Source organism: Vipera ursinii (genome assembly GCF_947247035.1).
Source record: "Vipera ursinii genome assembly, chromosome: 1".
Classification (NCBI taxonomy): domain Eukaryota; kingdom Metazoa; phylum Chordata; class Lepidosauria; order Squamata; family Viperidae; genus Vipera; species Vipera ursinii.
This window is the reverse complement of record NC_139512.1, coordinates 289384227-289411677: the sequence shown is the minus strand read 5'-3', so window position 1 is coordinate 289411677 and position 27451 is coordinate 289384227. Positions and strand designations below refer to the sequence as shown.

At 35.6% G+C, this 27451-nt stretch overlaps 1 long non-coding RNA gene across 1 annotated transcript; it reads right to left on the bottom strand.

Annotated features, from left to right (window-relative positions):
* Window positions 1–27451, bottom strand: LOC310632635. Its single transcript, XR_014490891.1, has 5 exons — window positions 27390–27451; window positions 25188–25277; window positions 3391–3495; window positions 2513–2624; window positions 1–82 (listed from the first exon to the last, which is right to left on the bottom strand). It is a non-coding gene; the product is annotated as an uncharacterized lncRNA (long non-coding RNA).

Here is a 27451-nt window from a genome sequence, read left to right as displayed (position 1 = left end):
ATTTGATTGAAGAGCTGCAGTAAAAGATTCTTCCCATTGTCTTTCAGCAATTTAAAAATTTCTACTGGGATATTATCAGGTCCTGTGGATAGATGGAAAAGAAAAATGATTGCTCCTATCTTCCCAGACAGGGGAAAAGAGAATCTTGAAGAATCAGTCAGTCTGATGTTCCCTCCTGGAAAGATTCCAAACCAGCTCATGAAGAGATTGATCAGTAAGTATATTGAAAACAATGCAACAATTGCTGGGATTCAGCATGGATTTGTTAATCTTTATCTTATTTTTATATATACAGTAGCCATCAAATCATAGGGCTACGTTCCTCTTTGCTCTATGCTGATCATCTCTCTTCTTCTAGACACTATTATATTTATTCTTAGGCCTGAAAATCTTTGAGAATGATGCAAACAAACAGGAACAGGATTAATTGGGAACTAGAACTAAATCATATCATAAGAGAAGATACTGGAAACAGTTATCTTTGGGAAGATTATACGATAGTACTTTTTAAATACCCCCAAATACGTCACATAAAAAAACATCAATAAAATTATGAAAGTGGATTCCAACAGAATGTTGGGAAAATTCTCTAAATTTTAGTGCAGTTCAACACTATAATCATTGTCTTAGAGAAGTAATAATCTCCTATACTGGAGGTGGTTGGACAACCATTTGTCAGGGATGCTTTTATTTGGATTCCTGCACTAAGCAAAAGGTTGGACTTAAAAGTCCTTTTTAATTATAAATGCCTGTAATTTAGGGAAAAGTCATTTGTCAGGGTTAAAGTATCTGATTTGCAGTTTGATTTAGTGTAGGACACTTCTCATATTTCTATTAGAGCATCCTACCTGAAAATTTACCAGATAATTATCTCTACATAAAGAAATACATTTTTCAAAATAGTAAGTTAGTTATCAACCCTCATGCACTCAATGCCCCCCCCTACTTTTCACCTTGGCTTGAAATTCTAGAGATGTTGCTATCAACCAAAATGGCTAAATGAAATTCTGGATCTTTGTTCTTTCAAATTGTGGTGTTGGGAGATAAGAGAAAATATCTCTCTTAGCAACTGCATATAACTTCTTGTGGAGTTCTGCCTCACACTTTTTCCATTACTGTTTTTGTGGCATTTTCCCCAGGGTAAACTACTTTTAACCAAGTTAGCTGCCATCTGCCTTCCCATTAGATCACACATAGTTCTTAAATATCCCCTGCCTAGTCAATCACACTTAGCTATAGTGAATTGCCTTTATTGCTAAAGCTATGCCTATACTAGATCTGTAAGTACAACTGGTTCCAAATCACCTCTTTCTATATCTTTGAATAAAGGGAATTGTAGACATAAGAAGGTGCTGGAAAACTCTACTAAATCCCATGGAACCTCAAAACAATGCATATTTATTCAGAAACAAGTCCCATTATATTGAGTGAGGCTTACTTCCAGGTAAGTAGGCATAGAATTGCAGCCATAAAATAATGAGTTTACTTTCAAGATACAAAGGAATTAAAGAATGGAAAATTTTCATCTTTCAATACATGCATATGAATACAGTGGAGATTTTAACCCATGCTGGAAATAGTGATTATGGAAACAGAAGGTGGTAGATAGTTATATCAGGTTAATTAAAACTGCTTGCTTGCTGTTACAGAGAAAATTAAGAATTCACACACAAAAAAATACACACTCCAAAGTATTTTGAAGATAAACTGTGGTTGCCATACGTTCATTAAACTGGCTGTGGTTAAATATATATTTAGAGGAAAACTTGCAAATATCACAGAATAGAGTTACTAATTGTACAAGGCTATGCGCTATGAATAAGTAATTCAAGCATTGGAGTAGCCTCATCAAAGCCAATAGCATTAAGTTTTCTGAACTGGCATAGGTCCCAGATCCTAGTAGAATAATGCCCTATATGGCATAATCCTTTAATTCTTTTCCTATTATGATTTTAATCTTTCCATTGATTCAAGGGATTCCTAAACTATTTATCAATGCAAACCTGAAAACAAACATAACAAAATACATTTGCAAATATTTCAAAAACAGATGATCTTGACTAGAAAGAAACCCATTACTACATAATTTGGGTGAACAGTACAATCAGTCCAAAGCTATTAGTTATTTGTATCACAAATTCTTTTAAAATCCATGCCTTATTAGTTTGTACCATGTTCCTCAGATTACTATAGAATATATTTGCCTGATCCTCTATGTTTCTTCCCGCCCCCCCTAGACTGTGAACTATGTAGGCATATATATCTATGTTTACACCTCTAACAGTACAAACTAATAAGGCATGGATTTTAAAATAATTTGGTAGACAGAAATATGAATGCCTCTCAAGAAGTTCTACTATTTTTCTTAAAGAGGCATATTTATCTTTTTCCCTCCTAAAAAATAAAGAATTAAATATTTTTGACTACAGAAGTTTATATCACAAAAGTTATTTATCAAATTAATAAATAACTCTGCTAATTAATAAAAACAATGCTTGCAATATTTTACAACCTTTGATAGGCATTTATTCTCATTTTTAAAAATGATGCTGTAGCAGGAAAGGTTCTGTCTTGTATTTACATCGAGTGAATCTCCCCAGATGATGGGACATATAACATGGAAACTGAAAATTAATATATAAGGGGATTCATACATAGTAGGAATGGAAAGTGACATATGTTGAATATGTTATTACCTGGGGCTATAATAAAAATATGGACTTGACCACTTGATGGCAGCAAAGAATTGCTGAAAAATTATGTTTATTCTCCCACCTAGCTGTGAGCTAGGATTTTGCACCTGAACTATGCTATACTTAATATTATCCAAATTTGTTTGAATATTGAAATTATTTAACAACCATTATATTTAACATAAAACTAGTATCATGTAATTTAGCAAAAAGCTCAACAAAGAGACCAGTTTGATGGATGCAATCTGAATCAGCTGCATTTTCTACAATTGATTCCTCAGGCCCAAGCAAACCTATGTAAAGCACATGACAGCAAACTAACCAAAAGGTAAGCAAGGTATGGATATGACTGTGGTCAGATGCATCTTTCCACAAAAGAATTGTAACTGATACACCAGTCGTCCCCCCACCAAAAAAACCCCCACAATCCCCACCCCAAAATGGCCTCCTTGGTCATAGCAACTATCTGAGTTCCCAGAAGCGACGCTAGATCTGGACCATCCCAAAAGTGCAAGTCTGGTGATATTTCTCTGGGGCATTGTACCCACTCTCAATTAGGCTCTAGTTTCTTTTTCAGATTAGCTCTGTTATCATTTCTTAGTATAGTGGAAACACAAAAGTCCACCAACTTCAAACAAAACAGAAGCAAAACAAATTCATATATTTTAAGAATGCTATTCTACTTGAGTGGCAATACCAAAAAGCAGGTTAAGTGTTTCTCAAGTTCAAATTGTGTACTGATAAAGGCCGTTTCAGCGCTTTCTTCCTTCTCTGCCATGTTCTCCCATCTCTAGTTTCTTTCCTGGAGGGGGGAAAATAATAAACATTCTATAATAGAAGGATTAAAAGCTATCTGTCAGACTTCACCTTTTCTTATACAGTACTGACATTTTCCTAACAGGCAATAAACAGGCTATGACTTAGTTGGTGAGTGCTCACTGAGAACGGAGAAGTCTGACTGCTTCAGTGTTCCATTCAATAATTTTGATCGAGTCATTATCTCTTAAACAAAGCAAACAAACTTTTGCAGCAGTTTTGAAGCTCTTTAGAGAAACAGTAATCTAAATATGAATTTTAGATGTGAATGTCACATTGCATACTTAATAAAAATGTCTTCTTTCCTACATGGTACAACTCATCAAATTAAGAATAAAGTAATATTGTGACTCACTTCACAAGCATTATCTGATAGATGCAAGTAACATTTGTTCTGATATCTTTCTTCCCTAAACTGATTGGCTGTTGTAAACTGTATCACCTACCAGTAGATTGAGCTCAAATTCTGCTCCCTTTTGCTTTTTTATACTTATGGCTTTTGATTCAGTCCATCTTTAAGTCTAAGTCTTTAAATTACTGTTTGCTGAAAGAAAATTGCATTGTTTTAAAAGTTTCATATCTTGGCTTAAATGTTGAGAACAAATAATTAAAGGGAAGGAATAAAAATTGATCACCCGCAATAAAAGGACAACAAATGTGTCTTTATTTATATCAAGGATACAATATATTTCCAAAGGTTTTGTGAAATGTTGTGTTTACTTAACAACTTTTAATATTGGAGTGATTGTAGAGAATAAGCTTGTACATTTTATCCAGATTCTGCAAACAGTTTGCCAACATAGAGACATAATATTGTATTGTGAATGAACAAAAACGTTTGTCTAAATGCATCCTGCAATTGCTTCAAACCTGTAGAAATCAATAGAACTAACACCTTATCCACAAAAGAATCCCAGTGAAAGAAAACAAATAAGCAGGGAGATTAAAAAAGGCAAGATTTTTTTTAGAGTTAATGAAGAAACCAAAAGATAGAATATGGAAAATCAGGAACTGATTGAAGTTATGCCCTGTTTTTAAGCAAATACAGACTCCATTCCCCAAGGATATGGTGTGGAGAAAAATATGGATCTAAACAAGGGTGAAGCCTATTCTTTTCAGTGCCAGGAAAATTGCTGAAATGGAATGCTGTTTATCTCATTCTTTTGTGGCAAATGCTTTACATGCAGAACATGCTAGTTTCAGTCCCTGGCATCTTGACACGGCAAGAAAAGACTCTTGTTTGAAACCTGGAGAGCTGCTGACAGTGTGTGTTTATAATGTGTGTCTAAATGGATCAAAGGCTTGAATTATGTAAGGTAACTTCCTCTGTTCCATCTAAGCATATCTAGAGAAAAAGGTCAAACCTGTTTGAGTGCTGAAACTCTATAGACAGATGTAACAAATATTTTCTTTTTTTAAAAAAAAACCCTATATTTTATGTTTCAATTTCTTCAGTGCATCTCTTACAACTCTCCATCCTAAAGTCTTTTTGACCTTTCTTGGATATACCTAAAATACCAAAAATAAAATAAAGGAAGAGTCTTTTGTGTAAATATGCTGGATAATTATTTTAAAAACTAATAATAGGTAGGCTGCATGATCATGAAACTACTCCTCTAGTGTAACAAAAACAAAACGAAAACAAAAAAACCTGCCCATAAATCAATCATTTAAAAAAATAACTGTTAATTATGCACTCCACACATCTACATAATCTTATGTTCTTATTACTGCTACACATGCCTTCTCCTCCCTTTCCCTCCTACTGTCATATGCCACATCCACCTGTTATGTCTTACTAGTATTTAAATTAAGTTATCTGAAGGACCAGTCCCTAGCACAACACATGGAAAGAAAAATCATAGTTCAATAAATGTTAGGACTACTTCATTTAGGTTGGAAAAAACTGAATGACAAGATGGCAAATTGAGTTATTTCTCTTTGCTGAAAATGAACTTCTCAGTATTTCCTGCCCCGACATATTAATCCTAGGTCTAGCAAGGTTGAGTCATGGTCAGCAATGTAGAGTGAGTCAGGAATTGTACAATGACTAAACAAGAAGATTAAGACACACGAGTCAATTTAAATACAGCTTGTGTCAATGTCATAAGTCTTTCTGTATTTGGTTCTATAAATGTTTTCAATTATTAACTGTTAAAAATCTGCATTCATTTTTTAATAGACAGAGATATGTACCTGTCTGTCTGTTTGTCTGTATTACACACAGACATTTTTAAATGTAAATTCCTCTTGGGATACAATTTTCCTAAATATACAGGCATTTTTTTAGCAGAGAATGGCATTTACAAATGCTATAGATTCCATTCATTGCTGCCCATCTCTGCCATGGTTGAATCTCTCTGGATGGATCATGCTATTTCAGTCTTACTGATATCTTAAAGCCAGAATAACAAAGCAGAAAGCAGAATCAGAGAACAAATTGGAAGCAAGGGCACACAAAACAAATTAATAGATTAGTAGTTAGGACTGCAAACCAGGACCAGGCATATGTGCTAGAATTCAGTTAGACCTTTCTAATTCTTCACAACTTTGTTCCAAGAGATGGACGGAGACAAAAAATAAAATCAGTGTCATGCTGAAGGGTGCTTCATCATGATGTTGCACACACATATAAAAAAGTCAGTGTTGATGGTCTTACACTATTTTGTCGTTTTGATGAAAGTGGTAGATCCTCTGAACCTTTTGGCTAGGAGGAGTCAGTAACATGTACTGAGAACAAAAGGCATACAGTCAAGAGAGGAAAAAAAATCCTCAACTTAAAGACAAAGCTCCAGAGAAGAACAAGGAAAGATAAGGAAATATGATGCAAGAAAAAAATTGAGGAAAGCAAACATATGGGAAGGATAAGGGACATTTCATGCAAAATGGTATGATAAAGGACAGGAAAGACTTCTGTAAGAAATAGGCTATAAAGAGGATCTAGCATGTATATATAGCAGAATTGTATGAAAACAAACCCAGAATTATTGATGTGCACAAAGTTTTAACTGCTGAACTAGAGCAGTTGAAATTAAATGGGTCCTAGAAAATATTGATAACAACAAAGCTGCAGGAATTGATAAAAATACCAACTAAAGTGTTTAAAATATTGCAGCATCATGCTATTAAGGTGCTATGTGCAATTTCTAACCAGATATGGAAAAAACAGCAATGGCTGAGGGACTGGAAAAGATCAATTTATACCAATCTCAAGATATGCTGCAATCCAGACTTTAACAATACAAGAAACAACAGCTGCCAGTTGTACAAGCTAGATTCAGAAGCAGGACAAGACTGATAACATCTGATGGATAATGGAAAAGCAAAGGAATTCTAAAAGACATTTATTTTACTTTATTATTACACTCACAACAAGCTGAGGATAGATCTTAAAAATATGGTTGTATGTCGTCTGATCTGTCAATGAAAGTCTGATGACCAGGATACAGCAGTTAGAGTGGAACATGGAATGATTAATTAATTAATGATTAATTGGAAAGAAAAAGAGCTGATGTTTCATATAGTTATCTCACTAATTTACACACACACACACACACACACACACACACACACACAAACACAGAGAGTGAAAAATTCTGTATTATACGAAATAGACTAGGTGTGAGAAACTTAAACAATCTCTTGATGAAGGGGAAATAAGAGATATAAAAGCTAGCCAGCTGGTCAATACTAAATATATATATATCAACAATCCAAGGAAAGTATATAGGGAAGAGGCTGAAGTAGTTACCGATTTTATCTACCTAGACTGAAAAATTCAAACAGATGTTGATTATAGAGCTGAAATAAAGTAAAATCAGTTACTTGAGAGAAGTCTAGACAAGGTATTAAATGCAGAAATACCAAGTGACAACAAAGTTAATTTTGTCAAGGGTTTCCCCAGTTGTAACACATGGCTGTGAAATGTTGAATGAAGAAAAATGGATGCTTTTGAATTATAGTGCTGGAGGAAAAATGTTCAGAATATTTTCAATTTCAAGAATAATCATTCAGTACTAGAGAAAAAAAAAACCAATTTCCTCACTGAAAGCACTAATGCTGAAGCTAAAAGTAGGATATTTTGGACATAAAACGTTAAGGCAAGAGTCACTGGAGAAGATTCTGATGCTTGGAGAAACTGAGGGCAATAGAAAAAGTGACTTACATAGAACAAGGCAAGTAACATTTTGATGTATCAAAGATAAACTTATAATAACGCTGTTATGTGCCAAATCCTGGAGCATTGGGGAACTACCAGAGGATTGGAAAAGAACTGATGTAGTTCCCATCTTCAAAAAAGGAAAAAAAAATGGATCCAGGAAATTACAGACCTATCAGCCTGACCTCAATACCTGAGAAGATTCTGGAAAAGGTAAACAAACAACGAATCAGCGAGCACCTAGAGGCAAACAAAGTCATTACTAAAAGCCAACATGGGTTTGTCAAAAACAGATCATGCCAGACAAATCTTATTGCATTCTTTGACCAAGTGACAAAATTAGTAGATAAGAGGAATGCTGTGGATATAATTTACTTGGACTTCAGTAAGGCATTTGATAAAGTAGATCACAACCTTCTACTTGATAAGATAGAAAAATGTAGGTTAGACAGCATCACTTATGGAATCGGTTGCCGGTCGAGCTCCGGATAGCGCCCGACCTTCGCTCCTTCCTACGCGATCTGAAGACACACTTATTCGAACAAGCCAGCCTGGCCTGATGGGGAGATGGGTTTGGGATTTTATTGTTTTTTAATATATGTATTTACTGTTTTAGTTTGGGCATTGTATTTAATTCTTTTTAACTTTTGTATTTTTGTATTTTTATATATTTGCCCTGTTCACCGCCCTGAGTCCTTCGGGAGAAGGGCGGTATATAAATAAAATTATTATTATTATCACCACCAGATGGATTCGTAGCTGGCTGACTGGCCGTACTCAGCATGTGGTCCTCAATGGAACCGCATCTATATGGAGGGAAGTGTGTAGTGGGGTGCCCCAGGGCTCTGTTCTGGGCCCAGTGCTCTTCAACATCTTCATCAACGATTTAGACGAAGGGATAAATGGGGAACTCATCAAATTTGCAGACGACACCAAGCTGGCAGGAATAGCCAACACTCCAGAAGACAGGCTTAACTTACAGGAGGATCTGGACAGACTTGAACACTGGGCGCTATCTAACAAAATGAAATTCAATGGTGAAAAAAGTAAGGTTCTACATTTAGGCAAGAAAAACCAAATATACAGGTATAGTATAGGGGGTACCTTGCTTAATAGTAGTAACTGTGAGAGGGATCTCGGAGTCCTACTGGACAATCACTTAAATATGAGCCAGCAGTGTGCTGCAGCAAAAAAGCCAACACAGTGCTAGGCTGCATTAACAGAGGAATAGAATCAAGATCACATGAAGTACGTGAATGGCGAGGGTCCGGGATATCTGAGGGAACACCTGCTGCCGGCATCAAGCTCCCTTTGTCCAGTGCGCTCCCACAGGGAGGGTCTTCTCAGGGTGCCGATGGTAAAAGATTGCCGGCGGATAACACCCAGGGGGAGGGCCTTCTCAGTGGGTACGCCTGCCCTTTGGAACCAGCTGCCAGTGGAGCTTAGGACTGCCCCCAACCTCCGTTCATTACCCTGGGACCTGAAGACCTGGCTCTTCGAGCTCTCTGGCCCAGGCTGAGAATTTTAATTTTAATTTTAACTGGGGTTTTTATTTGTTCAGGGATTGATATAATTTTTTAAATTGTTTTTAACTTTTGTATTTTTCATTTTAATCACCCTGTAAACCGCCCTGAGTCCTTCGGGAAAGGGCGGTATATAAATATAATAAAATAAATAAATAAAATAAATAAGTATTAATACTTTACAATGCCTTGGTAAGGCCACACTTGGAATACAGCATCCAGTTTTGGTCACCACGATGTAAAAAAGATGTTGAGACTCTAGAAAGAGTACAGAAAAGAGCAACAAAGATGATTAGGGGACTGGAGGCTAAAACATATAGGAACGGCTACTGGAATTGGGTGTCTAGTTTAATGAAGAGAAGGACGAGGGGGGACATGATAGCAGTGTTCCAATATCTCAGGGGCTTCCACAAAGGAGAGAGTCAAGCTATTTTCCAAAGCACCTGAGGGCAGGACAAGAAGCAAAGGATGGAAACTAATCAAGGAGAGAAGCAACCTAGAACTAAGGAGAAACTTCCTGACAGTTAGAACACTTAACCAGTGGAACAACCTGCCTCCAGAAGCGGTGAATGCTCCAACACTGGAAGTTTTTAAGAAGAGACTGGACAGCCATTTGTCCGAAATGGTATAGGGTTTCCTGCCTGAGCAAGGGGTTGGACTAGATGATGTCCAAGGTCCCTTCCAACTATTATTATTATTATTATTATTATTATTATTATTATTATTATTAATAATAATTATTATTATTATTATTATTATTATTATCATCATCATCATCACATTGACTTCTAGTGACCACAGAGATAGATTTGCTAGTAAAGAATCCTAACAAAATGAGGGCCATCAGATCATGAATAGTCAGAAGTGAATGAAGAATTGAACAATATTATGGAACAGAGGTCAATAATAATTGACACAGTGGTTTCAACTGTAATGTCTTAACAATTTTAGATATAGGATATCTAGGCTAAGATAGTTCTCAGCTGAAGACTGAACTATGTTTAGTTTTTAAATCAGACTACCTGAAAATAGCTTTTGATGTGCTTACGCCATCATTTCTCATGTCCTAATTCCTATTCAAGTAGCACATTTTTCATCCATTTAATATTGAGGTGATTAGAAAACTGGAAGTAGTGAAGGATTAAAATCTCACAAGATATTTCACTCACTCAAACACACATACTATAAAATAACAGCTGATCCTAGATTATTTTAAAAAACAACAAACTATGTTGATCTATGAGAAATAACGCAAAACTCATGGCTGAAATGATGGATTTATTAATGAATAATGAGTCTTCAGAATCCTTTATTAGATAAGCAAGGGTTGGAGGAAAAACAAAAATCCAAAAAATTAGGTGAGATGCTGTATCCCTTTCTGAATACATGAAAGCTTACTGTATTTATTTCTTAGGTAAACAAATGTTGATAAATAAATCTGAGGTTAAATATTATATGTTGCATTTTATTTGCAAAAACTCAACTGAAGCTAAACACTGTTTTTTTAGTGACTGAAGGATTCTCAGGTGATATAAAATTCTTTCTATCTCACTGAACACTTATATTCAATAGTTTCAAGGCATATCAAAACAAGAACAACCATGTTCATTCATGAAAAATCCCCTTTCTGCAAAATCCATGGTTGGGAAATATTTTTATTAGGCCCAATGAGCTTTAGTTCTAAAGTAGTTTTACCTTAATTAAGCTATGGGATTTCACAATGATATACATTGGCAGAAGAGATTCACTAATGTAGAGTGTGCAGGCATGAACATTTCTATTTTTCACTCTAGAGAACTAAATTTGAGATCACTTGTATTCTTCAGAGAAAATTATTTGCTGGCATAAGCAACAATGCTAAATAGTAGAGCTCTATTGGGGCTGCCAATACACTTTCCAAAATATTCAGATGCAATAGATTGTGGAAATTAAATGAAGCTATGAAGTGATGAGAATGTGGGGAACAGAAATTTATTTTGTTTCTTGAATTTGTACTTCACATTTCACCCAGGAGTTCAAGGCAGCATACGCAGTCTCTTCTCTCTTTCCTTCCCCTGTCCTTTGGTTATCTTAATGAAAACTTTCTTTGGTAGTTTAAGCTAGAGATAACAACTGGTCCAAAGTGCTTCATAACAGAAACAGGTTTTGAAATAGGTCTCAGTCCATCATTTAATCATTGTACTTACGCTGGGTCAGATTGCATGTGAATCGGTGATAGCAATTTGTGCAAGGAGATCTTCATGGTTTTTTTCTCATCAGAAAAACTTTGGAATAAATTTGTTGATTGAAGTGAGAATGTTTGCCATGGTTAATTCTCAGATTCTTTTGGTCATTAATCTTGATCGATTCTGTCAAGTTCTACTTAATATGTAAGAAAAAATACCTGCTGCAAGAAACAACCTGCTTCAAAGGAGAAATTATTTACTGTCCATTTCTGTCAATGTGTATCAAGAATAGCATATTTTTAATAGAGAAACTTCCTTTTACTTGACAAAAGTTATGCTGGCATGGAATTCAAGAATGTATTGTGCGATATATGAGGATGGTATTTATTAGGAAGACTTACAGAAGAGTTGCATTGATGTCTGCATATGTTAAAAGTATCTGTAGTCTATCTACACTAAGTTCTTGCTGAACTGCCAAAGAACATATGGATGGTTGCAGAGCTACTGCAGACCCATTAAGCACAGAATATGCACTTAGAAGTATTGCAATGGGAATCTGAATATTTTCCCTCCAGAGATAATTTTGGCAGAAGGCGCTGGCCTCCTCACAGAACTGAATAATGTACACTAAACAATTATAGCATGCTTGAACAAATGTTCTGAATACAGGTTCTTCTTATCTCTGTGTCAATGAACAGGTATTAATAACCAACAGCACTTGAAATTTCAAGGAAGAGAAAAGGTGTATCCTTCGATGAAGAACATTTGTACTATTTTAGTTAAAAAAGAAAAGAATAAAGAAAGCATATTGTAGAATGGCTACAAATGACTGAGTGAATGAAATTCTACACAGAACCTTTCAATTTATCATGGGTATAATGGTTCAAAAATTCAAATAATATATTAATGATTATCTGCAAACACTGAGCACATTTATTCATTTATATCCTGCCTTTATTGTTTTTTATAAATAACTCAAAGCAGCAAAAATACCTAATACTCTTTTCTCCTCCTGATTGCCCACAACAACCCTTGAAGTGGGTTGGCTGAGAATGACTTCCCTGAAATCACCTAGCCATCTTTCATGCCTCGGGTGGGACTAGAATTTATGATTTCTCAGTTTCTGTATTGCCACCTTGAATTATAGTAATTGCATACCTCATAATTCTTTTATTACTTAGAAATGGATGATTTCTCCCTAGGAAAGGACAGGAGTTCTGAGATACTAAATTTTTCAGTGACTAGAAACTCTCTCTCTCTCTCTCTCTCCCCCACCCTCTGTGTCTTATAGAGAGAAGAATAATGGTTTGATAAATTTATTTTTAAGCATGGGCTACTGATCATTGTAAAGTTCATATGTAATATAATAAAGATTATCCCTAAACCAAATCTAAATTGTAGGTCAGAGTATAACCAAATGAATAATAACTTCTTAGTTTTTAATTTATTTTAAAATAATGATGGCACCTGTGTTTTTAAAGTAAAATTTTTAAAGTAATGGCAAAAATAATGTTTCTAAAGTAACATCCCTGAACCAAATCTAAATTTATAGGATCCAATGTAACCAAATGAATGAATGAATGACAATGAATCCTTGATTTACTGTATGACTATAATTGAGCCTGGAAGTCATAGCAGTCATAAATCAACACATCACATACCTGGAGCCAATTTTCTGGCATTTTTTGCCACAGTTGTTAACTGAATGCCATTGTCTTTAAGTGAATACATTTTACTCAATGGGCAGTATCTTCCAGAAAGCAGAAATAAACCCTGAAAACTGCCAATATATATATATCACACTCTAGTAATCATGAGCCCCTGCAAATGGTTTCCAAGCACCCAGAGTCTAATCAGGTGACTCTCTCTCTCTCTCTCTCTCTCTTTCTCTCTCTCTCTCTCTGCTCTCTGTGTGTGTGTGTGTGTGTGTATAGTGATCATAACTTTGAAATCAGGTTGTAAGTAGTTTTGGGAGGATCTGTTGTAACTTTGAATGGTTGCTAAGTGATTGGTCGTAAGTTGACCACTGCAAGTTGACCATAATAACAACAAATGAATCAATAACAACTTTCAACTTTTCAGTTTTCCAGTTATACATACACACACACACAAACATATAGATACAAGTAATGTTTTGCCTTGACCTCTAGAAATTTATTTAACTCTTTTGAAATCTTTTCTATCAAAAACCCCTATTCACTTCTGTGATAAGTACTTTCCCAAGGCATCCATGAATATTTATTTTCAAGACTTATTATGTTTTAATTTTAAAATAGGTTCAGAATTTCCATCACTTTAATGCTAAATTGCTACTATATTATGATGAGTCAAGTGCTCTCCAAGGTACTGAAATATTGTGATACTACTTAAGCTTTGTACTTGGCATTAATGTTCACAAACCAAACCAAGAAAAAAAAACCCTAACAATATTTTGTTCATAATAAGGCAGCCAGTCTCAAAATAATTCCAGATGTTTTTTCTTTTGTTTTAGTGGAACAAGCTTCAAATACATTTGAGTTTTCCATCATAGGAAACAATGGGAGCATGAAAGAAAACTTGTATTTCCTTATTCTTCAGCCTAAAAAAGCAGGTATGCTGGTAGATCAAGCTCAATGTAACCTATCATTAAGTTTACATAATAATTGGTAAGGAGATGTTTTGTATAAGATTTAACTTCTTATATAAAGTAATAGAAGGTGAAATTATGTTTTTTGCAATCAGTGCCTACCTAAACAGCAATTGTAAAACTGAGAACAGCTAAGAATTAATAGACTCATTTCAGTCAAACATGTCACCTTATAAAACAAATGTTAAAAAGAAACCAGTTTCTAAGCATTCACACATATGCGCACACATGCGCGCACACAGCATGTTCTTCTGCAAAGCTTACATAACAAGTATTCTGCAGTAAGAATGTTACTGTATTCAGTCCCTTTAGTGAAAAATGATTTTACTATACTAAGATGCATGTCTAATGACATTCTTGATATAAGATGCAGACTTAGAGAGTGTGTGTTTACCTTATTCAGTCCTTTAATGTAATGTTAATGTATATTTACATGTAACTCTTTGGACAGCACTTCATAGCAAAGACAACTGCATTGTTTCAAAGGGATTTACTTACAATCAACTTTATCTGAATTAAAGCTCTAGCACAGGGGTGTCAAACTCAATTTCATTGAGGGCCGCATCAGCATTGCGGTTGCCCTCAGGGGGCTGGGTGGGCGTGGCCTACTGGGTGGGCGTGGCTAGAGTGCGTATGGCCTACTGGGTGGGCGTGGCCAGCTCTACATGGTTCGCATCAAGGGTGCCTATGGGGGCCTGGGCAGGAGTGGGACAGATCTGAGGGTCTCTGGCAGAAGGAGGGTCTCTGGGCCAGGGCCAAGGCAGGGGGGGGGCGTTCCCTCACTGTTTCCAGGATGGCTTCGCGGGCCACATGAAACCACTTCGCGGGCCGGATCTGGCCCCCGGGCCTTGTGTTTGACATGTCTGCTCTAGCATGTGTGATCCTAATGAGAATTCCAGTAACAGTTTCAAGACATGAATACTAAAACTACTTTTATTAGAAGGTTACAGTAACATAAACTTGCAACTCTGAGTGTGCCCCTCTCCTCTCTATCTTTATCTTAAACAGAACTAGGGAGTGTCAGTCCTGAGAGCTTTCCCAAATGACATTCCTGCTTTGGGCTGAAATTTCTCTTATGTCTGTTGCCTTGGCTGCAATTCTTGCAGGTATGTAATGAGCTTGCTCACACAGCTCATTACGTACCTTGAGTTTCTTTGGTTTACTGTTTCTTGCCCCTTTCTGTACTCTTCAAACCACTGCTTATTCAAAAAGGGAACAGCCTTATGGTTATGTAGGCATGTATGTTATATAATAAATTATATTGAAATAGTTACATAATTGAAATTAATATTTTCTTTTAAAAATACAGGTCTGTGGCTCACATTTGCCTAGAAAAATGGACAATTTTCATATAAAACATGTAAATTCAAATAAAGTGGAAGACAACACAATACAATAATAAAGATGCTTTCAAGGGAAATGAATGTACTGAGGATGATGATGATAACTTTATTGTCACTTTGAATGTACACCAATTGGCATACATCAAAATGAAATTTCGTTCCATACAGCTCTCAAAGGGTCACCACCTCCGATATATACTCCTTGTTCGGGGCCCGCTCAAATTTCACATTGTCCATTTTAGTCTCTAGGGAGTGAACGATGGCAAACAGGACAGATGGAAATGGGGCTCCATGTGGATTAGCCCTCAAATTCGCTTGTATTCTGACAACCTCGCCTTCTTTCCTTTTTCTGATCCTAACTCTTCCACCCTTTCCTTAAAGAGGCCTTGCTTCTTTTCGCCCCTGGAGCACGCTGCTGCCGCCACAACCAACTCCTCCAAAAGCCTCTCTCTCTTCCTCTGGACCTGCCGACAGCCTCATCCAGTTCCTTCACTCCATAAGCTCCAGGACCTCTCCTCCTCTGGAAACAGCTCTGATTTGCAGTAGAATCCATCACTGGGCCAGCAGTCAGATCTTGCTGCTGGCAGAACAAATTCAAACAGCGCCAACGACTTTTAACGGTCTCACCAACAGTTCCAAAACAACTAGAAACTCGCCAGGCCAGCAAAGATTGTCGGTCGTATGTCATATGTTACCTTAGTTCCACCATGTTGCTCAAACACGTTGAAATCTTCCTGATCATGTGGCCTATAGCCCTTACTATCCCTCCCAAAACTATTCACCTTCAAGAGCCAATGCAGCCACAGCCATTCCAGGCGCCGCCATCTTAGAACAATGATGAACAAGCATATAGTTTTATACACCTGGTCGAAAACGTGGAAAGAATGAATACAATCAACAAGAACTTTTCTGGGCACTTCTTCATTAGGAACAGTTAACACATTGGAAAGGCATATTACTGGCTAAGAATATTCACCATCATGAAATTAAGTGCAATTGGGCCAAAGTGCAATCAGAACATGTTTTATGAGATGACATAGACAATATTTGCTGTATCAAAAATCATAATTACTTCCATAATTCTAAAACTAATTAAAAATCATTTATTAACCCTAACCCTCTTTAGAAGCTGAAGTGGATAAAAAGAAAAAAAAAAAGAAACATATAGATCTACTGTATTTGTAAAAAAATAATAATGCAATATCCCAGAATAATACATTCATTATAATATGGGATATTTCTCACCTGCTTATCTGCTTTTTTGCTTTGGAAATGACACAAATGTTTTCTCCTTCAGAAGAGAAGAAAGGATTCCTCAGTTTTATCATTTTTTTTCTCTCACCATACATCTTTGGTGAAAAGGTTTTAAAATTATAACTCTGCATTCCAAATATAAAGTACATCTGGTCTGGAACAGTCTGAAAGATACATATTTGCAAAAAGAAATGTCTACCCAACCTTGTTATTTAGCTGAAAATGAAGGAAAATTAGGAAACTCTCTCCAACCCCAACAAAATCTATTGGGCTGGAGCTAACATTACACAGATTATGTAATAGGATTTAGTTAGCTATAGTTACACTAGAGCAGGGGTGTCAAACTGCCGGCCCGTGGGCCAGTTTCATCATACTGAAGCTTTGCCCACCCCATTTGCCAGCAATGCAAAAAGAGTCACGATACGTTGCGAGACGTGATGTGGCAAGTTTGACACCCATGCGCTAGAGCTAACATTACATACAGTTCATATGAGTTCCATTATGTCTCCTATTCTTTCCATTTCCCCATATTCCCCCCAAATCTGGTTCCAAGAATTCCTTAATATTCTGGAACAGACTTTAGAGATGCGCTGGCAGTAGACCAAGATAGACCACTGGTAGATCTTCACCCATCAGTACAGACTTACTGTTTCTAGAAATTTAGATTGCTGCCCAACCCTCTATCCAATCTAATAATCCAGTACTACAGCATCCCTAATGGATAGCCATTCAGTCTCTGTTTGAATACCTCTAATTGATTCTTGAAGCCGTCAGTTCAATTGTAGTATTATTTTTTGTCTTTTAATCAAAATCAACTTCTTTGTAATGTAAACTTTCCTGTATTTTGAAACAATTGTGAAGCCTATATTCTATATGGCAGCATTTAGTTACACGAAGACAGTTATGTTTCCCTGTAGTATTCTCTTCTGCAGATTGAATGTACCCAACTGTTCCTCATATATTTTTTTCTTTGAAGCCTGTTATAATCTTGGCTGCATACTCCAGTTTGTCAATGTCCTTCCTAAAATTTTATGTCTAAAACAAGATGCAACAATCTAGATGAAGTCCAACTAATACAGAACTGAGAGGAATAATAATATCTCTGCATTTTATTGATGCAGCCTAGAATATTTGCTTTTTTTGTAATTGCATTATATTGGCTCACATTTTGTTGATGATACATCAAGACATGTAGCCATTTTTTTACTAGAATTTCATGTCATAATTTGCTGAAATCAAGGTATACTTTGTTCATTGCATTTAGATAAAGTAGATATGACCAACTAGCTGGTGCAAATACCAAGATGGATGCAAGTGAAGTGGGGCTGGCCCATTTAGTATGATCTGCTGCACATCTTGATCATATTTCATCATGACTGAGCTGTCTCTTAATTGGGTTCCTGGCAGAGCCGGGTGGTGGGGATGGTGTCAGAAGCTCAGGATCCTTTGAGGGATGGAATCAGCTGAGCTGGTTGCTTTTTCTAGTAGTAGCTTGAATGGGTTTTTTTCCCCCTGAAAGCTTGCACCAATTATTTAAGTATAGCCTCTCTGCACAGCACAGCGTCTTATTTTTTTTTGTAAGTACAAAAAGTGTTATGAGTGATGCTTTGTTTCTCCCTCATAGTCATTCTCTCCAAAAAGATTGGATTAGTTTACTGTAATTTATTCTGTATAAATGCACACTGCTTCTACCAAACAATGCATTCTTTTCTAAATGGCCACAAACTAAGCATTTAGTAAACTACTCAAGTTTTGCCTGGTATAAGCTTGAGAGATAAAAACTGACACCAACTAGTATAAAGTAAGGAATAAAGAAAGAAATCAAATAAAAAGTAAAAAGTGCAAGAAAAGAAAAACAACTGAAAAATAGAAAAGAAAGAAAAAAGATATATAGAAATGGCTTCTATATATGCTTCACAGCAGCCAAAGGGACAAATATATTCTAATTTCTCCTTCTAAAGTGATATCATTTACTCTTCTTTCTATAATCTATCCTATATAATCATCAAATCATCATCCTATCTAATAAAACCATACATCACAAGAATCTTTGCATCTCTGTGCTTACAGCAATTTTGCCACCGTGACCATATATTGAAATACTCTTGCATAGCTTTTTTCTAATTGTTTATCCATTAATCCTAAAAGGAAAATCAATTGAATATTGATCTTTAAAATTACCTGTATCAAATACGTACTTGAATCCATTTTTAAAGCTTAAATCCATTTTTTAAACTCCAAGCATAATAAAATGCCCTTTTGTTTTTCATATTGCCAACTTGTATTTGAACATATCTAGATATTTTTTCTGGCATCAGGTACCAATAATATTACCTTATGAAGGTTTTCCTTCAGATCATAATGCAATGTTAAATAATATTTTATATGTTCTTCTTGATTTTACTTATGTATTTTTATATATTTATTAAATATGCCACTCATCTGTGGGCAACATAGAATTTTAATTGTACGCCTCCCAGAGTCACTCACTCTGTGAGGGAGATGGATGGTTTCTACATTTGATAATAAAATAAATAAAAATAAATAAAGTTCAACCCTTTTAACCACACATTTCCCATTGATCCATCTATATATTATAACCAAAATTCTTAGTCTACTTTATCATACATACTTTAGCCTGTTCTTCCTCTGTTCAAATTTCAACAAAAGTTCGTACATTTTTAATCTGTGTATGTAACGGTACTCCTCAAGCAATAATCACAACTGAGTCCAAAATTTCTGTTGCTAAAGGAGACATTTGTTAAGTGAGACTTACCCCATTTTATGATTTTTGTTGCTACATTTGTTAAGTGAATCATTGCAATTGTTAAATTAGTAACACAGTTAAGTGAATCTGGCTTCCCCATTGACTTTGCTTGTCAGAAGGTTGCAAAAGCTGATCACATGACTCCAGGACACTGCAACAGACATACATATGAACAGGTTGCCAAGCATCTAGAATTTTGATCACATGACCAAGGAGATGCTGCAATGGTCATAAATGTGAAAAAAGTCATGTCACTTTTTTCAGTGCTGTTGTAATTTTGAACGGTTACCAAACAAACTGCTGTAAGTCAAGTTTACCCGTACATTAATACATTTTAAATCTCTTTTTGAACACAGGGGGGGAAAAAGGCTTTTCTTAGTCCTCTAGCATTATGCTTGGCCTTCACAATTCCTCAAAGGTCACTGAAAAGATGTGGCAAGTTGATAACCAGAAACTCCTTCAAAACTCTTGAATGTAACTGATCTGGTTCTGGAAACTAACTCATTCTTGGTAACCTGATACTCTCCACCTATCATTTTACTTTGAATTGCCATTCACTTTTACCATCTGTTCTGTTTAGGACCATTTGGGATAAGACTGAAGCAAAGTACAAGCTGAGGAGCTAAATACTCTCCCAGTCATCTGTTTCTCTCCTGTCACTCAATATCTTCTCACAGGAAGTCAGAACAGACAGATAAAAATGGAGGCGTGTTTAAACTTCACCAACGAACAGATGGAACCAGGGGAAAGGGAAGAGGCTTCTGGAAGAGATGAGGAGAGATTGAGAATAGAGAGAAAAAAGCTATGATGGTAAGCTCTGGAAGGTGAGACACAAGGAGCTGGAGACCAGACATAACCATTTTGTAAAAAAAACAAAACCAAAAGAAGGCAACTTGCCAGCCTGAGAAAAGGAATATAAGCAGGATGTTACAAAAGGGCAGGAGAAATAAAATCAAATTTTAAATGTGAGTTTACATGTTTATATGTGCAAGTGTGTTGTGTGTGTGTGTGTTTGTATGTGTATTGCTTCAGATTCTTAACCTTTGTAGAAGTTCACTGTTACTAAGGTTGCTTGTATCTGCAATAAAGTATATTATCTACTCCAGGGGTCTTCAAACTTGGCCCTTTTATGACTTGTGGACTTCAACTCCCAGAATTCCTCAGCCAGCTTTGCTGGCTGAGGAATTCTGGGAGTTGAAGTCCACAAGTCATAAAAGGGCCAAGTTTGAAGACCCCTGATCTACTAATTTTGATTGTGGCCACATAGGAGAGGCCAAAATTTGAAGTACATATAAAGACTGTCTTGCAATCCCACTACTGTGCATCAGAATTCAGAGGTAACCCAGGTAAACCAGAGAGCCCAGACAGTGAACTAGTGAACCTGAGCAGGAAGAACAAAATCCAACACAACTAGTGATCCCTATACTAACCCTTCCCCAAGATTCTGTAAGCCTTGGTGGAGCAGTGGGCTAATGCCTCCTTAAGTAACACCAGCTGCCTGCAATTAGTGCAGGTTCGCATCCCACCAGGCTCAAGGTTGACTCAGCCTTCCATCCTTCCGAGGTAGGTAAAATGAGGACCCAGATTGTTGGGGGCAATTAAGCTGACGTTGTAATAATGCCGCTTGGGGTGTGTGTGAAAGCCCTAACAAGCAGGCATATACATAGAATGAAGGCTACTGCTAAGCTTGTAAGCCGCCCTGAGTCTTCGGAGAAGGGCGGGATATAAATGGAATTAAAATAAATAAAATAAAATAAATATTGTTGAAGTGCTGTAGCTCTCCCATATGAATAACTTCTATGTTCAACAAGTACAATGGGAATCTAAGCAAACTTACTGCTTTCCTCACTGAGTGTGAACAATGTTTCTCTGAGACCAGATGTCTTCCTCACTGACTGAATACACACAGAATTTCTAATTAACACAAGTGAATAAGCTGTGAAATGGGGCAATTCCACTTCTGATTCATAGCCTAGACATGTATAACCAGACTAATTTTATGGCATGCCTGAGAGCTCACTTTGATGATCTAGTCAAGCAAATGACTACCAGCCCTGAAAACCCATTGCCTACAACAATGTAGACATCTGTATAAGAGTATGCCGCCTCGTTTCAGTTGGTAATACAAGATGTGGCATAATGATTAGTTCAGAGATACTATCAGATGAAATATGGGACACCTTTATCAATTAAGGCACCCTAGAAGTTATGACAGTATTAATCAGCATCTGCTTAGGCACTTATAGTATGGAAGACTGAAGGGAATGCAGCAGAGTATTTTTCTGATTGGAAAGGAAGATGCCTGATTTTTTTTATTGCTCCTTTTTCCTCTATCTACATATGTGAAGTAAAAATTACTTGTTTGTTTGTATCCCATCTTTATTAGTTTTACAAATAACTGAAGGTGGCAAATATATCCAATACACTTTCCTCCTCAAAGCTGAACCCATGCATTTGAGTTACAACATATCCTTGAGAAAAGTTGTAGCACGTAAAGGCTATTTATATTGTGGAGAACCTGACCATTTTGTATATGAGTGTTAAGAAACATGCAAACACAGACACCCAGAAATTAAGACATATCTGTGGGGAAGGAACATATTTTGCAAGCAAAGTCCAAAATGCTCCAATTCTGACTTGTCTGGAAACAAGGCAGTCCAGCTCCCAATGGTTCACAAGCAGAAGAAATCAGAAGTTGCAGAGTCCAGTCATATAAAGGTATATACAGCAACACATCAATGTTTAATCTTTCCTAATGCTTTATAAATCTGGTCTGTTCTTGAAATATAGGCTCAGGCTTTAGTTAGTTGGGACTCGGTGGCAATATCATTGAATTCTCTGTTATGCCTACTCATCATATCCAACTAGTGATACTTTCCAACAAGTAATTAAATTCACAGCACAAATTATGAAATTAAGCATTTTTTAAAAAAAGAATTATATCTTACTCATGAACTTATTAAAACAATTAGGCGAAGTGCATAATTGTTAAAGGTCATATACAAAGGTTTTGTATACTTATATTTCTTGACATTTACCTGTATTTATTTTAACACATCTTCTTTTTAAAATCATTTAACATTGTAATAAATCAAGGAAGTAAATAACAGGCATTGAAGATCACCAAATTAATGCTTTAGTCTGTTAAAGCATCTGTTGAGTGCCCTATTTGAATGTTGGCATTACTAGAAGATGGCTGAATCTTTTGTATTAATTGTGCTAGTTTCAAATATCTATTCTTTGCTAAGAAATACTCCTTATTTTAAGCTATGAAGGAAAAATATTAAAAAGATTAATAATTGAGCCAGCTTCGGCTGTCATGAAAAATCTGTGCCAAAGAGACTGATACACGTTGGCAGAAAACCTTACTTTTTTATGTGACTCACACACTGTGCAACCTATTACAATATACAGTATTATATATGGAAGGATAGTTGTATGTTTATATAAGAATGTGTCGGCATCACAATGTAAGTTCTGTTAATTCAGAACTCCTGCAAATTTCACTTAATTGGCCCAAGTGGAGCTCAGAACTGCCCCTGACCTACGTTCATTCCGCCGAGACCTGAAGACTTGGCTCTTTGAGCTCTCTGACCCAGGCTGAGAATATTAACTGAGGTTTTATTTTCAGGGATAATTTAATCTTTTATTTGTCTTTTAACTTGTATTTTGTATTGGTATGATTTTAAAATGCCCTGTAAACCGCCCTGAGTCCTCCGGGAAAGGGCGGTATATAAATCTAATAAAATAAAATAAATAAAATAAATAAGTGATATAATGCAGCTGATATCCCACAAAAACTTAACAGCCACCTATAATTTATTGATGGAATTTTCTTGACATTATTACAAATCCTGACTAAAGAAACCACTAAAACAATGATTTTTTTTTCTACTGATAAGGAACAAAGAAATGAAAGTTATCTACCTTCAGTATATTTACTCAAGTTCTTCAAAGGCTTTATAAAAATTTTAAAAAGCTAACAATTAAAATCAATGAGTGTCAATCATCAATTAAACATTGAAAATTGCATAAGTCCTCAAAACTTTCACTGTATAGGTCTGCTATTTTAGGAATAAAGTTCAAAAGGGCTATGTTTAATAACAAAGCTCAGTCTTGAGTAAAAAGTGAATACTGAACCAGTCTTTCTAACATCACAATGTTTAAGGTTTGTTTTTTATTCTTATTAATTATGCTATGTAATTTGCCTAACATTGCATTTATATTTACAGTGACACAGAAGCTGATTAAGTAAATAACCCTTGCTGTCACTTGGAGCAGGCAAATGATAGCCAATGTGCACAGGAAGATTCATGTTGTAGAAAATATTTAACAAGCCATGAATATTGAATTAGAGTCATGATTACGTATCTTACTTTAGAACAATAAGAAGTGGGAAATGAGTTGACATAAACGCATAAGTGATGAGTTCTGCGCAAAAGAATTACTTGGAAAAGTCTGAATTATAATGCTAAAATGTTAAGTATGCTGAACATGCACATCTTTAAATGATCAGTCTTGACTTATTTCCAGCAGTGACAGTGTAATAGTATGTGGGAATGACCTTGAGGGATGAGGGGAAGAGATGCTGCCTAGGAAATAGATAAAAATATGTGTGTGTTTGTGATGTGTAGCTTGCAGCTGCATAATGGATAGAGAATGTAACTTAGAAGGGTCTGTCCCAACTTCTTCTCAGACTGTAAAAAGAGAGATAGGAAGATTTGTACCTTCGTACTTGTAAGAGTCTGTTAATTAATGTAGCTCCACAATAAAGTAGACTTAGATCATATGGTCCATTTCCTGTCTGGTCTACTGACAAGCTGACAGACATTCACACAAGCTGTCCTGCTTACTAGCAATCATACTTCTCTCACTATCTATGTGCTACTTGTAGGCATAGGCATACCACACTCTTTCCCTTGCTATCCAAATCCACCAGATCATGGATTTATTCCTAGTTTATGGCTAGGGGCAGTTGGAAGAGGAGTGTTGTGCAATCCTGGTCTACAGAGTCGGAATTGATATTGATATACAAGCACTCAAAAATTTCTCATAAGATATGCAGAAACAAAAAAATATCTAAGAAAAAGAAAATGTATTAGCTAACAAAACTAAATAGAATTCTACACAGTCATGTAATATTCACCTTACACACAAACCAACTTCCTATAACAGGTTGATCAGGCATTGCTTAGGGGGAATGAGAACCATCAGATCTTGACACAAAATAAAGCATTTGGACATAGGATGAACCAATGGATAAAGAGACATTTGCTTTCTTTCCAGGCAGAATTGAAGGAAACTTAGCCCTTCCAAAATCCTAGCTTTTATATAGTCTGTATTGTTGGGTAGACTTCTGCTCTTGGCACGCAGCTAAGGATCCTGAAGTAAAATTCCCTTGGCAATTTTAGAACTCTACCCAGAAATTTCAAGATGTTACCTTAAACCTTATTTGGAACCTTCACATCCCTGCAATGTCACTGATGAAATTTCCTCGCCACCTCTGTGCCTGTATCATAGTGGTTTTCAGACTATTTTTTTTATCACAAAACTAATTTTTATCAACGTACTATCTTATCAGCTGATTCTATGATAAATCATTTAAAATACAAAGATCATGTATACAGAAATAAAACAAATCACAAATATCTCTCATTAAAGAAGATTTTCAACTTGGTTTTGAACCATCTCAGAAGCAAGGGAATTCCAGACCTACGGTAGATAGTTCTTCAAAATATTTTTATATCACATAAACAATATAGTTAGAAAAGTTATCTCAATGGGGCACAAGTGAGAGTACAGACTACAATATATGAAAAGTTTAAGTCTTCTATGTAATACCTTGTGTGGAAGTGCTTTGTCAATAGAAGGGAGGATGATGGTTTCCTTCTTCCTATGTACTCTCAAAATCTTTTCTGAAGAGTTGAGAATCTTCAGGATAGAGAATGGAAATCACAGGGTGAACGAAAAAGTATTTCACTTGAGTGTCTTCAGTATTCTCATACAACTTTGAATTTCATCTACCAGGAAATCAGTAAAAACACTACAGCACTGGTGTAATTTTTTTACTATGACTCATCACACTGGGATGTACAGTAGATCCCCATTATCTTCATGTTATCAAGTCCATATTATGCTAGGTTGATGTGGCATTAATTATGTTCACAAAATCTGAGAAAAAGTTTACCCTCATATTCATTAGTCGAAAGTGCTTTTGAATGGTGCTGCAATTGTTCACCAGCTAACTTATCAAGGAAATATCTAGATTATGAATCTAAGAGGTCAGAGAAAGCTGAAATCTATCCATTTATTTATTCCTCACATTTCTATCTCACAAACATTCAACAACTGTCATTTGACTGAACCCTGGAAAATGCAAGATCTACTGATTATTATGCTGTCAGAAAATATTTTAGAGGTATTACAGATAAGCACAGAACTTCCTATCCTTGAACTTGTTTTGAACAATTACTACTATTAATTAATACATACATCTAGCATTCTAACCTTAGTTAGACCAACATTCCTTTAGCTATCAGTATGTATGTATTTTGGACAATTCCCCAATTAAGACATGTTTTCTGAACATGGTTGGTACAATTTTAGCTGTTAGATATTAGCTCTAATTGACTAATCAAATAAAGCTGGACATTGCATAGGGCTTTTGTCCTTGCTTATGATTTTTACATGTATTCTTTCTTTTTGTGTAAGATTGACTTAAAATTTAGTTATCTTCCTTATGGATAAATATAGTAGTTTATCATATTAATTATCTATAATCAATTCCAAAGTTTACCATAAATGCTATTTCCCCCCATAAACATAGTTTCCAAATTTAATTTCACTATCTCTTAATTTCAGTGGATAGAAAAGAATGAAAAATGCATAGATTTTCTTAAAAGGAAGAAATAAAGGACTACAGTATATGTTAGCTTTCAAAGCAAAAAGTAAAATAATTAAAATAGATTTTCATGAAAACTAGTTGATCTGTAGAGAAGCATGAGAATTAGATCTATCCATTCATCTGTCAGGCTATCTCAAAAACTTAGGTTTGGACTTCTGATTTGGTATGGCAGCATTCTGATTCGTAGTCTCAATACTTTAGCTGTTAATAGGACTACTCATATTTTCATTGCTTTATTGATTAATTGGTAAACCGAAAATACATTTTGCCTTTTTTCTTAACCTGTTATTCTATGGAGAGAAATTATGGGTTAAAATTTCATAGCAAAACCATCTTCTCTCCTCTGTTTGAAAAGGAATGGCATTTCAGAGAAATCCTACAGTTGAAGAAGAGCAAAAAATTGTATTTATTCCTGGCTCACAAGAGGTACAGTCCTATCAAGATGATGTTATTAAAAGCCCTTGCTCATAATGTTGTTTTTTCAGAATAGCTGAATTTATACAAATTGCAGTGGATGAAATGATATAGAACTTTTTGGAGACAAAAAGGAAATTTGATTTTCTAGAGCACAAAGTATCAAGAGTTAAAAGCTTTTGTGATAGATTTGTAGTTTAAAAAAGTCACCTAGCTAAAACATTCTGAAAAACAATACTTTGTTTCACAAATGTTGATAATGTTGACAATAAATTAACCTGTTTAATATGAAGTGATCCATGTACAGGCTCAACTTTGTAGACAACATTTATGATTTCTAAAAAGTAATTACTGTAAAATGCTTAGCAATATTAGTATTTAGCATACTTTATGAAAGAGATCATATATATTTTCACTGAAGTTGGAATAGAAGTAGGAAATTGAAACTGCTTATAGTGTGAGCTTCTCATCCAGAAACTCCAACTGTGGTTAGGTTTTTGAAAGATTTACAACTCTGTGTTTATCTTGGCAAGCAGGATCATTGGGATGGAACGTAAAGAAGATAATTTTTCCACATCTGCCTCCATAAACAATTCAGAAACACAAGCTATTTTGGTGTGAAAAAAATACAGTACAGGAAGTCCTAATCTTACAACCATTAGTTTAACTACTGTTCAAAGTTATACTGGCACTAAAAATGACTTACGACCAGTCCTCATACTTACAACTGTCACAGAATCCCCAGTTTCCAAATCATCTTCAAAGGCAGCCCTCATTGCAGTAGTCT